The 13,417-nt window shown below is 36.1% G+C and overlaps 1 pseudogene; it reads left to right on the top strand.

Moving 5' to 3' along the window:
* Nucleotides 1-13,417, top strand: part of LOC139044926 (centromere-associated protein E-like) — an 84,454-nt pseudogene that overhangs the window by 38,493 nt on the left and 32,544 nt on the right.

Consider the following 13,417-nt stretch of genomic DNA (forward strand, 5'->3'; position numbering starts at 1 on the left):
TGCTGTAGTGGATCTTATATTGCTAACATAGCTAAATTTTATTTCTTTTCCGTAGATAAATGACAAATCTGAAGAGCTCTGTAAAATAACATCAGAAAAAGACAAATTGTTTTCTGAAGTAGTTCATAAAGAGAGTAGAATTCAAGATTTACTTGAAGAAGTTGGGAAAACTAAAAGTGACCTAGCAGCTAGCCAGTTGAATTATAAAAGAACTGATCAAGAATTCCAAGATTTTAAAAATCGACATGTTGAAACTGAGCAAAAGTATAAGATGGTCCTTGAGGAGAATGCAAGAATGAGTCAGAACATAGGAAATCTCTCTAAAGAAGCTCAAACACTTGGTTTAAGCTTGGATGCTTTGAACATGGAGGTTGGTACAACACACCCTCTATGGAAATGGTCTTTAGTTTTCTGGGGTTTGGCTTCTATATAGATGCCACAGAATGCTCTGCTTCTCACAGTAACTTTTTCTTATTTTAAAGCTTTCTTACAAAACCCAGGAACTTCAGCAGAAAACAGCTGAGAGTCAAGAAAGGTTAAATGAAGTGAAAGAGCTGAAGCAACAATTAGAAAGTAGAGATTCTAGGCTGCAAACTGTCGAAAGGGAGAAAGCACTGATTACTGAGAAACTTCAACAAACCTTAGCAGAAGTAAGAACCTTAACCCAAGAAAAAGATGGCCTGAAACAGCTCCAAGAGAGCCTGCAGATTGAGAGGGACCAGCTCAGAAGTGACATTCAGGACACCGTGACCATGGTGAGGCTTTGACAGAGTAAACTGAAAACTCAGAGCCTCTTCAAGACGTTCAGGAGCCATCAGTTATTATTTATGATCAAGCAGTAACTATAAAGTTATTTTCATTGTTTCACATTATTCTAATTGAAATTGTGTTCCCTTTCTCTGACAAAGAACATAGATACCCAAGAACAATTACGAAATGCTCTTGAGTCTTTAAAACAACACCAAGAAACAGTTAACACACTGAAAATGAAAATTTCTGAGGAAACTTCCAGGAATTTGCGTATAGAGGAAAACATAGGAGAAAATTCGGATGAATTTCAGGAAAAGGTAAAGGGTATTTCTGTTCGAGTTTTCATATACTATATGTGAGCTTTCTCCTTAACTTCACACACTTAAGTACATAATGGTGACCTCAATCTTATTGATTATTCACAGTGAATAACTAACAACAGTTTACAAGATTAGCCCTAGTGTCTTTGAAATAACTTCAGATATAACTGCTTACAATCAGTTGGAAAAGGAAAAGGCAAAAATGTTAGTTCAAACTTTGAGCTGATATTTTCCGAGGCCTGGTGTATTTTAAACATCTTTAAAAGCCCCTCTGAATTCTAAGAATGTAAGAAAGATTGAGTGCTTATTATTACTTATGGGTAAAATATTTGTTTTATATCAGATTTTGTGTACTAGTTGAGAGTTCACTATCGATGTGTGTGTCGTGTTCATGTCTGTTTCTAGAGCTGTGCTGTGCTTAAATCTCAGCTTATTCTAGGCAGCATGGTTCGTTTTGTCCTGAAACCTGGGGAGAAGAGCTGCTTTGTTATTTAATTATATACAAGAAAGGCTAGGATGCTAATGATGATTTTTTAAAAGGGAGGTATATTAGTCTGCCATCACAAAATATCATAGACTAAGTAGCTTAAACAACAGAAATTTACTTTTTCCCAGTTGTAGAAGCTAGAGGTCCAAGGTTAAGGAGCTAGAAAATTCAGTTTCTTGTGAGCCCTCTTCCTATCATGCAGATGGCACCTCTCCTCACATGGCCCTTCTGTGTGTGAGCCGAGAGAGCTCTGGTTCTCTTCTGCTTCTGGAGTGGACACCAGTTCTATGGGGTTAGGGCCCCAGCCATATGATCTCATTTAACCCTAATTACTCTCCTTAAAGGCCCTCTCTCCAAATACAGTCATTTTGGGGCTGAGAGCTTCAACATGTGGATTTTGGGAGGACATAATTCAGTCCATAACGGGATTGCCTGTAATTTTATATAACTGATTTATTTACAATGCATTTCTACTTTTCAAAAATGCCTTTTATATGTCAGAATTTTTTATACTATTTTTCATTGTTATTATACTTAATACTATTTAATCCAGAATAATTACTACTGGGAATTTAAAACGTTCACCAATAGGAGAATGGTGAAATAATCTTTCATACATCCATAGCTTGGAGTAGTAGTCATTCATATATATATATATATATATATATATGTATAAATTTATTTTTGTTTGTTTTGTATCTTTAATTGTGGTAAAATATACATAGCATAAAATTTACCATCTTTATCATTTTTAAGCAAACAGTTCAGTAGTGTTAGGTACGTTCACGTTGTTGTGCCACCAATCTCCAGAATTCTTTTTATCTTGTGAAGCTGAAACTCTATACCCACTAAACAATTCCTCATTCCCTCCCTCCTCTAGCCCCTAGCAACCACTTTTCCACTTTCTATCTCTCTTAATTTGGCTACTCTAGGTACCTCACATAAGCGGAATCATGCAGTATGTTGTCTTTTTTTGACTGGCTTATTTCATTTAGCATAGTGTCCTCAAGGTTCCTCTATGTTGCAGCATACATCAGAAATTCCTTCCTTTTTAGGGCTGAATAATATTCCATTGTATGTATATACTACATTTTGTTTAACCATTCACCCATTAATGGGCACTGAAGATTGCTTTCACCTTTTTGCTGTTGGGAATAATGCTGCTATGAACATGGTGTACAAATATCTCTCTGAGACCCTGCTTTCAATTCTTTTGGATGTCAGATTTACTGGATCATATTTTTTATCTTTTGAGGAACTGTCATACTGTTTTCCATCATGGCTGTACCATTTTACATTCCCACCAGCAGTGCATAAGGGTTCCAATTTCTCCAAGTTCTCACCAACACGTATTATTTTCTCCTTTTTTCACAGTAGCTATCCTAATAAGTGTGAGATGATATCTCATTGTGGTTTTTATTTGCATTTCCCTAATGACTAGTAATGTTGAGCATCTTTTCATGTGCTTGTAGGCTATTTGTATATCTTTACAGAAATGTCTGTTCAAGTCTTTACTCATTTTTAAATTGGATTGTTTGGTTTTTGTTGTTGAATTTTAGACATTCTTTATATAGTCTGGATATTAACCCTTTATCAATTGTGTGACTTGCATATATTTTCTCCCATTCCTAGGTTGCCTTTTCACTCTGTTGATTGTGTCCTTTGGTGCACAGAAATTTGTAGTTTTTATGTAGTCCAGTTTATCTCTTTTTGCTTTTGTTGTCTGTGCTTTTGGTGTCATATCCAAGAAATCATTGGCAAGATCCACTTTATGAAGTTTTTCTCCCATGTTTTCTTCTAAGCATCTTACAGTTTTAGTTCTTATGGTTAGGTCTTTGATCTACTTTGAGTTAACTTTTTTATATGATGTAAAGTAAGGGCCCAACTTCTTTCTTCTGCATGAGATATCCAGTTTTCCCAACACCATTTGTTGAAGATACCATCCTTTATGATTGAATGGTCTTGACATCCTTGTTAAAGATCATTTGACCATATGCAAAGGTTTATTTCTGGGCTCTGTTTTCTATTTCATTGGTCTATATATCTGTCTTTATGCCAGTACTGAGCTGTTTTGATTACTATAACTTTGTAGTAAGTTTTGAAATCAGGGTGTGTGAGACCCTCAGCTCTGTTCTTTTTTCAAGATTGTTTTGCCTGTTTGGAGTCCCTTGAGATTCCATATGAATTTCAGGGTGGATTTTTCTATTTCTGCAAAACACTATTAGGATTTTATAGGGATTGCATTAAATTTGTAGATCGCTTTGGGTAGCATTGACTTCTTAACAATATTAAGTCTTCCAATCTGTGAACATGAGACGTCTTTCCATTTATTTGTGTCTTTAATGTATTTCAGATACATTTTGTAGTTTTCATTGTACAAGCCTTTGCCATCTTGGTTAAGTTTATTCCTTAATATTTTATTCTTTTTGATGCTTTTGTAAATGGATTGTTTTCTCTATTTCCTTTTTTAATTGTTTATTGTTAATGTATAGAAATGTAATAGAGTTTTGTATAGTCATGGAATTTCTTTAAAGTAGACATCATCTACAATTGGAAAATTTCCAGGATACATTATTAAATAAAAACAGATACATACTAAAGAACAATTCAGTAAGATCCAACTTATGTAAAGAAACCTCTATATACCTTTATATACTATTACTCTATATAATGAGCTTCTTTTTTCCCATTTACTCTGGGGTACAATATTCCTGCCTTGGAAAAGGAGCTTTCTCTTCCTCTCTCCCTATGCTTCAGTCATTCTTTCCTAGAAAGCATTTTCACTTGCTCTGTATCTTGTATTCTCAGTTTATCTATATTTTGGGTCAACTATGGGCCAAAGGCACTTGACCTTGATTTAAAATTTATGACTTCCACTTTTATAAGGGGAAAGGTTTTTCAATAGTTTTTTGAAAATAAATGCACAGTCAGTAGCCGCTTTTAAACAAATGCAAAATGCAGTCACAGGGCCCCATGAGAAGGAGCAGTAGAGGCGGAGTGAGGGAAAAGGAGAGTTACACTCACCGGACCAGCCAGTCTGTGGTATTAAGTTCATGCTGGAATCATCTGTGTTGATAAAAGGGTCTAACTGGAAATTCTCCTGGGCCATTCTGTTCATCAGGGTTTCTGAAATCTGGGATGCAATGCTGAGGTGAGCTTGGTCTTGTGAAATCGTGTTCATGCTGGAATCACCCATGAGGATAAAGCAGTGGGTCTAGGGATTTCCAGATAAATCTGTTTATCAGAGCACCAGAGGGCAGCCTATGATAGCCTAGTAGGTCTATCATGAAGCCTCTAGGAGTGCCCATTTTCAATCCTGCTTGATGTGTCTCTCTCTGGAAATGAGTTTCTCTAGTGTGTCTCAACAGAAATTTTAAACTTTGTGATTAGTAGGCTTATTCTCATATAAAGGACACAATTTTTTTCCTTATTTAATAATTAGACCTATTAGATTTGCTCATAACCATGGTAGCTGGAATACTTTCTAGGCTGAGTTCAGTTTTGCACTTTGTCTCAATCTGCTTTGTTTTGTGTACATTTCCATATTTAGGAGTAAAGATGCAAGATTCTGAATTATAGTAGCTGACTGACTAATCCCAAAGACTCTGTGTTCCTGCCTTAATTTCTCCTGTAGTTGTAGTTAGCTCTCTGCTCATCCTTGTAGAAGCTCATGCAGATTGCCAAAAAGAAGGGGCTAACCAAATGAAATATGGTTTGTCTGTATCCACTCTAGAGAATTGAGCAACTACTAAAAATTATAATTTGGAGATTATGTAACAGCATGGGAAAATGCATATCATCTAATCTAAGTGGGAAAGAAAAACTAAAAAGGATCTTATATGTAAAGTAGTCATAATTGCAATGTTAAAAAAATTCTTTTAATAGAAGAAACTCTGGAAGGAAATATTCCCAAATTCTAATAGTGGTTGTGTGAAGTTGGTGTCATTGGATGATTTTTTTTCTTGTTCTTTTTTTTCTAATTAAATATAGATTATTACAAAAACTTTTTAAACATCTGTGACCAATATTCAGCTGAGTGTTTTTACTGGGCTAGTATAGGATTATATGGTGATACCCTAATTTCATACTGGTAACATCAATCTTTGTCTCCTTTTACCAAGGAGTCCATGTATCAGGTTACCTTTGGTTAAGACTTATTTATGGATAAATGGATTTATATAACATGCTTTTCTCAAGCAGTATATGAAAAATATGAAAAGGTGAATTATGCTACTATAATATGAAATATGTTTCTAACAAAACTCTTTTGCCCTCTTATCTATAATAAAACTCTGAAAATAAAGATTTGTTAGTAGTAGGGCATAAGTTATGGTTTCCAGCTTTTGAAGGAAAGAAATAAAGAGGGAGAGTTTAAGCTGGCTTACTCCTTCATAAAGTCAGGTTAACCCATCATACATGAAGATAGTTGTGAATTATCTATAGCTGTCCACATAGCTCTTACCAGTGAACAGGCACAAGAGCACGAGCTCTGGAACCAGACCACTTGGATTCAAAGCCTGATAACTTCTCTGAGTGACCTTGGGCAAGTGACCTACACTCTCTGGGATTCAGTTTCCTTGCCTGTCAAACGGAGATAGTAATAGTGCCTACCTTGTAAGGTTATGGGGAAGATTAAATGTGTCACTATGTGAAAATAGTGCCTGGTACATAATAAGTAATAGAAGTTTGGCTATTTTTATTATTAAAACTGTTACTAAGAAATTCTTCTCTAATGTATTAATATTTTAGATGGTTGGCATAGATAAAAAGCAGAGTTTGGAAGCCAAAAAAACCCAAGTGCTGATTGCAGATGTTGATAATGAGCTAACTGAACAACAGAGAAAGATATTTTCTTTAATACAGGAGAAAACAGCACTGCGACAAATGTTAGAGAGGGTTACTGCAGAAAAGGAGCAACTGAAGACTGACCTGAGGGACAGTATTGGAATGGTGAGATTCAGCAATGTGTTTTTGTCTTTGTATGTTTTAGATTTTTACAACTTTATTGAGGTATAATTTACATGCAATAAATGTATCTGATGTGAGTGTCCAGTGTGATGACTTTTGACAAATGTCTCTACTTGTGTTCTCTCCACCCCAGCAAGTTCCCTCCCACCTCCACCCAGGCAATCCTGATCTCATCCTCTGCCCCACATAGTCACTGTCCTGATGTTTTCCACCTCAGCTCACTGTCTCTTCTAGAAGTTCACACAAATAGAATCACACTGCATGTGCTCTTTTGTCTCACTTCTTTCTACACTCCTTTTTACTGCTTGGTAGTCTTCCAGTGTATGAATAGGCCACAATTTGTTTAGCCTTTCTCCTATATTGATGGAAATTTGAGTTATCTCTACTATTTGGGTATTTTGAATAAAGCTGCTATAAACATTCTCATACAAATGTTTTTATGAACATATATTTTTTATTTCTCTAGAGTATGGATCTAAGTGAAATAGCTGGGTCATAGGGAGATGTATGTTTAGCTTGGTAAGAATTTACTAGGCTGATTTCCAAAGTATAGTTGCACCGTTTTACATTCTCATCAGCACATTAAGAGAATTCTGATGGCTCCACATCCCCACCAACACTTCATATTATTGGTGTTTTTAATTTTAGCCATTTCTATTGGGTGTAACCTTGTTTTGATTTGCCTTTCCCTAATGACTAAAGATGTTGAGCATCTTTTTATGTGCTTATTGTGTATCTTTCTATAAACTGTTCTCTCAGTGATGTGTTGTATAGATTTCAATGTACAGATCTTGGACATATTTTGTTAATTGGTTCCTAAGTGTTTCTATTTTATTTATGCTGTTGTAATTTTTCTTAAATTTCATGTTTAATTGTTGTTAATGTTTGCCAATATTTTCAAACCTACTTTAGTTTTTGTTTCTATATGTGGGGGCAATCTAATGTGTAATAGATTGAAATTAATATTTTCAGAAGTTTGCTATGGATCACAGTAGACCCTGACCTTTTGTGTAATTTTCCATGTTTCTTAGGATTGTCTGTTTGGTCAAAGAGCTGAATGTAAATGAGTACAGACAAAAGTTGTATTTTCTTCTCGGTATCTGTCTTGTAATGTTTTTTGGTCTTGATACTTGAGAATGTCACTCTTTAAGCATAATAACTAAGATTAGTCCAATTCATGCTAGCAAAGGACGGCTGCTGTTTTGAGCTTGCTCAAAATCAAAGCCATCCCAGCATATGAAAAGCCTATAACCTGCAGTCTCATCGTCTATCGATGAAAGCTTAGAAACAGTCTCTTTTGGCTTCAGGGTAGAAAACAAGCAAACCTCTTATGATGGAATACTAAATCCAGTTCTAATTCTCGTGGTAGGAATGTAAGTTGAGCAATAAAGAAACAGCATAAGAAAGCAGATTCTTGGCATTTACATGATCAAAATAGACTCACTTTCTTTTTAAGTTAGTCTTTTCCAATATAGTTTGCCATGATTTCTCCATTTTCAGGCTGAGGTAAATGCTGATTTTTACCTGATTTCCTAAATGTAAGCTAGTGTCATTTAATCTCAACTTTTTAAAAATTCTAGACCATTGAAAACCAGGAAGAATTAAGAATTCTTAGAGGTGAACTTAAAAAGCAACAAGAGATAGTTGCACAAGAAAAGAACTGTACCATAAAGAAAGAGAAAGAGCTTTCTAGGACCTGTGAGAAACTGGCAGAAGTTGAAGAAAAGCTAAAGGAAAAGGTGAATTTTTAAAGTTATCTTCCTGGCCATATTTCCTGACTAAACTTTTTTTTTTGGTGATAAATTTTGGTTCTAATAGACCTAAATTCCAGAAATAGAATGTACCTCCCAAATGAACAGCTCTCAATGCTAATATTTTGGACAGTTTGAACTCACACTAGGATCTTAGCTAACCTCTTTTGTGTGTATTATATTATCCTAGAGTCTTTCAATGAGAGGGGGCCTTGGTTCATCTAAACTACTCATGATGTATTCATTCATTCATCAAATATTTATTGAGCATTACCGTGGGCCAGGCACTGTTCTGGGCACTTGATATACATTAGTCAGTAAAACAAAGCTCCTGCCCTTATATAGAGCTATATTAGTCATTCTCTAAACTCTAAGATTTGTCACTATTACCATCTCTTAGATGTTTGCAAGTTCCTGAATTATTTCTTTTTTAGAAGTAAGGTGCTGTTGTAATATAATTGTGTAAGAGCTAAGACTGTTAGAACAATTGTACTGCTCTAGTAATTCTAAAATGGACCCACTGATATCTTTCTGTTTATCCTAAGAACAGTGCTACATGCATTATAAATAGCGTAGTGTTTCCATTGTGCTTCTGTGGAATGTTTTTTTCCTAATATATGTTCTCTTAATTCTCATCCCTTTCACTATAACCTAATTGAATTTACTAAAACCTCCTGTCTATTTCATACTCCTCCCAAAGAGGTGATATCAATAGGCTTATGTAAAAGTTAATGCCTCAGTGTTTGTGTGGGCCATCCCCTAAAGACCTTATTGGAACTAAAAATAAATTATCCAAAAAGGTTTTAAGAGATGAGGAATTACAGTTTATTTGCCAGGTACATCTATATATTTAGTCAGTCTCTTTTCTTTTTAAATTTTTCGCATTTTTACTTTGCCTCCTTGATTAACCAAGTGACACTATGTTAGTTTCTTAGGACTTCTGTGTCAAATTATCATAAACTTGCTGGCATAAAAACAATGGAAATTTATTCTGTCACATTTCTAGATTCTCGAATTCCAAAATCATGGTGTCGGAGGACCATGCTTCTTCTGAAGGCTCTAGAGAAGAGTCCTTCCTTGCCTCGTGCTATCCTTGGCTCCCGCTGTCTTCGATAGTCCTTGTTCTGTAGCTGCATCACTTCAATCTCTGTCTCCATCTTCACAGGATCTTCTCTGTGTCTCTGTGCGTCCTTTCCCGTCTCTTATGAGGACATTCTCATTGGATTTAGGGCCCAACCCTAGTCCAGTAGGGTATCTTCTCAATCCTTAACTAATTACATCTGCAAAAACCCTCTTTCCAAATCGGATCACATTGAGGTTCTGGGTAGACTTGAATTTTGGGTGGGACCCTCTTCAGCCCAGTACAGACACTATGCCTAGAAGCTGCTTTACTTTCAGTGCTGCTTGTCTGTTTCCACTAGGGTAGTGTGCAGAGCTGTGATAATGATTCTCTCAGTTTGGCAAAGTACATTTTACATAAGAATTTTAAGATAATATGGCAAAATGGTAATAATAAAAACTTTATTTCTTAAGAGCCAACAACTCCAAGAAAAACAGCAACAACTTCTTAGTGTACAAGAAGAGATGAGTAAGATGCAGGAAAAGATGAATGACGTGGAGAATATAAAGAATGAATTAAGGAACCGAGAATTAACGTTGGAACGTATGAAAATGGAGAGGCTAGAGTTGGCTCAGAAACTCCGTGAAAATTATGAGGACATAAAATCCATAACCAAAGAAAGAAATGATCTACAGAAATTACAAGAGTCCTTTGAAGTAGAGAGAGAGAAACTTAAAGAATACATAAGAAGAATTGAAGTTAAGGTCAGTTAGACCCTTTTCTTCATCTGTTGTGTTTCCTTAAAACTGAGCCAATTGGGAAGGGGGGCAGTGTTGAGATGATGTTGTTAAAATATTCTTTAAACTTCACATGCTAATAAAGGGTCTGGAAACAAAAGAAGAACTCAAAATTGCTCACATGCATCTAAAAGAACACCAAGAAACTATTGATGAACTAAGAAGAAATGTTTCTGAGAAGACAGCTCAAATAATAAATATTCAGAAGAACCTGGAAAAATCCAGTACTGAATTAGAAGAAGAGGTTTGTCTTTTCTTCCTTTCTTTCTCCTTTGAAGGAAAGATAAGCAGTAAGTAGTGACTGAAGTCTGGTTTATTGATTTACTGGATATTATTTGTTGAGTATCTGCTGTGGCAGACACATCCCTGGGTTATACAAGTAAAATGGCAACAAGGTGGACAAAATCTCTGTGATCATGGAGCTTACTCTGTAGTGGAAAGAGGTAACTGATAAATAAGCAACCAACTGAATGAGATCACTTGAGATGATGACAAATACTATGGAGAAAATGAAACACTGGGATAACTGGACCAACCTGTTAAAAGCCTATGTGCCAGACATTGAGACTATGGCTCTGAATAAGACATTGTTCTTTCTCCCCTAGTAAAAAAAATCCTTCAATTCCAGTATGTTAAATGCAGAAATATGACATGCAAACTTATGTGGTATCACTAATGATCATGGGAAAGGGGAACCAATCTATGCATAAAAAAATTGAGAAGTAGCATTGGAGCTCATTTGAGAATGAGAACCAGTCATTTATTGGTATATAATCTGTTCAACTATGACTTTTTTTCTCCTGTAGCATTTGGAAACTAGTATAGAAAAATGGAGAAGCATGCAACTGACCGAATTAACAATTTGTTGGGAAAGTGCAAGGATTAGTTCACTTTGGATGTAAGCTGGAGAAAAAGAAAACTATGACAATATGACTGGCAGAACAGTCATGAGTAGCTTTAGTAGGAATCAAAGGAAAATGAATAAATAGGAGTTTGTAATTGTAATAGGCCATGAGGGTTCAAGATCACTTTCATTGCTCTGGAAAGAAAAGTTATGATAATACTCTCCAGATAATAACTTTGGTATTTTATGAATCTCAAAAGATCCCAGTGCTTCATGAGGAACAGGAGCTACTTCTTAATGTGGAAGAAGTCAGTGATACTCAGGAAACGATGGATGAACTGGAGCTAGTGAAAGATGAGTCCAAAACCAAGGATTCAACAACACTGGCAAGCACGGAAACGGAAAGGCTCAGGCTGACTGAGAAACTCGTCAAAAGTCCTGAAGAAATAAAATCTCTAACTGAGGAAAGAGATAACCTTAAAATGGTAAAAGAAGCTCTTCAAGTTGAACAGGAACAGCTGAAAGAAGACTTTAGAGAAGCTTTGGCTAAAGTAAGTTTCATCCTTTCCTCCTATTTAAGTGTTTTATAAGAATCAAGTCTTTGGGAAAGGGGGCATTTGTGTTATAGTTATGTTACTACCAATTTTGTTTAAATGTCTCTTAATTATGAAGTGATTGGAAACAAAGCAACTAAAAATTGCTCATAAATGCTAAGAAACTATTGAAACTGAGAGAAAATGTTTCAGAGAAGACAGCTATTTTCTTAAATATTCAAAATTTTTTAGAAAAAGCAAGGCTAAATTATAGGAAAGGATAAAGCGAACAAAGCTATTTTCAACCCTTCTTTAAATCTATTCCTCCACATCTCGTAAAGCGCTACCTTCTTCCTCAAGGCTTCAGTCAGAAGTCTGGCTGTCATCCCTACTAGTGTCCGTTCCTCCTTGCTCACTCTCTAATCCAAGACCAAACCTTGTTGATTTTAAGGTGTGTTTGTGTGAAATCCTCTTTCCTCTCCACATGGCCAACACCCGAATCTGAGCCACTATTCTTTCTTTCCCTGGCTTTCTGCAATCTCCTCCTAACTGGTTCCCCACATTCATTCTTATTCTTCTCTAATTCATTCCCCATTCGGAACCCAAGTGATCTTTTCTTCTTAAAGCCGTTTAATAGCTTATTGTTACTCTTGAAACGAAGACCAGAATCCCTCATATGGCCTGTGAGGCCCTGGATCACAGACCTGGCTGGTCTCTGGCCTTATTTCAGCTCCCTCTCCTCCTGCTCAGATTCCTGCAACTCCAGTCTACTGCTCTTCCTCATCTCATGGCTTTCACATGTTCTGGTCTCCCTACGTGCAGTATTTCCATACCCTCCTTTGCCTAACCATGGCTCTCATCCTTCAGATCTCAGCTGAAGATTTCCATCCCCTAGGAAGTCCTTCCTCACCACTCACAGTGGGTTAGGTTTGTTCTTAATACCCTGGGAGAACCCAGCACATCTGTTTGGTAAGATTTGGCATAATGTCTTTCTCCCTAAAGTATAAGTCTCAAAAAAGCAGAGATCGTATAAGTCTCATTTACTATTTTATCTCCAGCCTCTAGTAGGGTACTGATAACACAGTGAGCCCTCAATAAATAAATGTTAAATATCTGAATGATGGAAGAGTAGAAAGATTGCTCTATAAATGAGCCATTGAATCCTGACTTAATTGTTTTAGAAAATATCCTGATTTCTTTTCCTCTAAAATAAAATAAAGTATCTTTGGATATCAATTGTGTTGTGATTCTCTTAAGATCCAAGAGGCTCAAGACAAACAAGAAGAGTCCTGCAATATGAAAGAAGAAGACAATGAGACTAAGAAAATAGTGAGTGAGATGGAGCAATTGAAGGAGCAACTCCAAGCCCGAGAGTCAGCACTACTAAGAACAGAGGTGGAAAAGCTCAGGTGGTCTGAGAGACTTCAGGACAGTCGCGATGACATGAACTCTGTAGCCAAGGAGAGAGATGACCAACAGAGGCTGCAAGAAGTTATTCTGTCAGAAAGTGACCAACTCAAAGGAAACAGAGAAATAATGGCTAAAGTAAGTCTCACCCTTTTCCCCATGTGTGTGGTTTTTAAATAGTTTGGGAGCAAATATTTTCCTAAAAACTAAACCTTTGGAAAAAGGAGTTAAAATGTCGTGGTTATAGTGTTTCTATACATTTCTTACAATTTCCTTTAATAATAAAGCACCTAGAAAGTGAAGAGGAACTTGGATTTGCTCGTGGTCACCTGAAAGAACAGGAGGAAACTATTGCTAAGCTGAGAGAGAATCTTTCAGAGAGAGGAACCGAACTGTCGACCTCTCAAAAGGAATTAGAAACAAACAATGAAGAATTACAGAAAAAGGTAAATTGGGGGTGAAGGAACAGTGGGAGAAAACCTGAGGAAGGTACCTAACTG

Source organism: Equus asinus, chromosome 3 (genome assembly GCF_041296235.1).
Source record: "Equus asinus isolate D_3611 breed Donkey chromosome 3, EquAss-T2T_v2, whole genome shotgun sequence".
Lineage (NCBI taxonomy): Eukaryota > Metazoa > Chordata > Mammalia > Perissodactyla > Equidae > Equus > Equus asinus.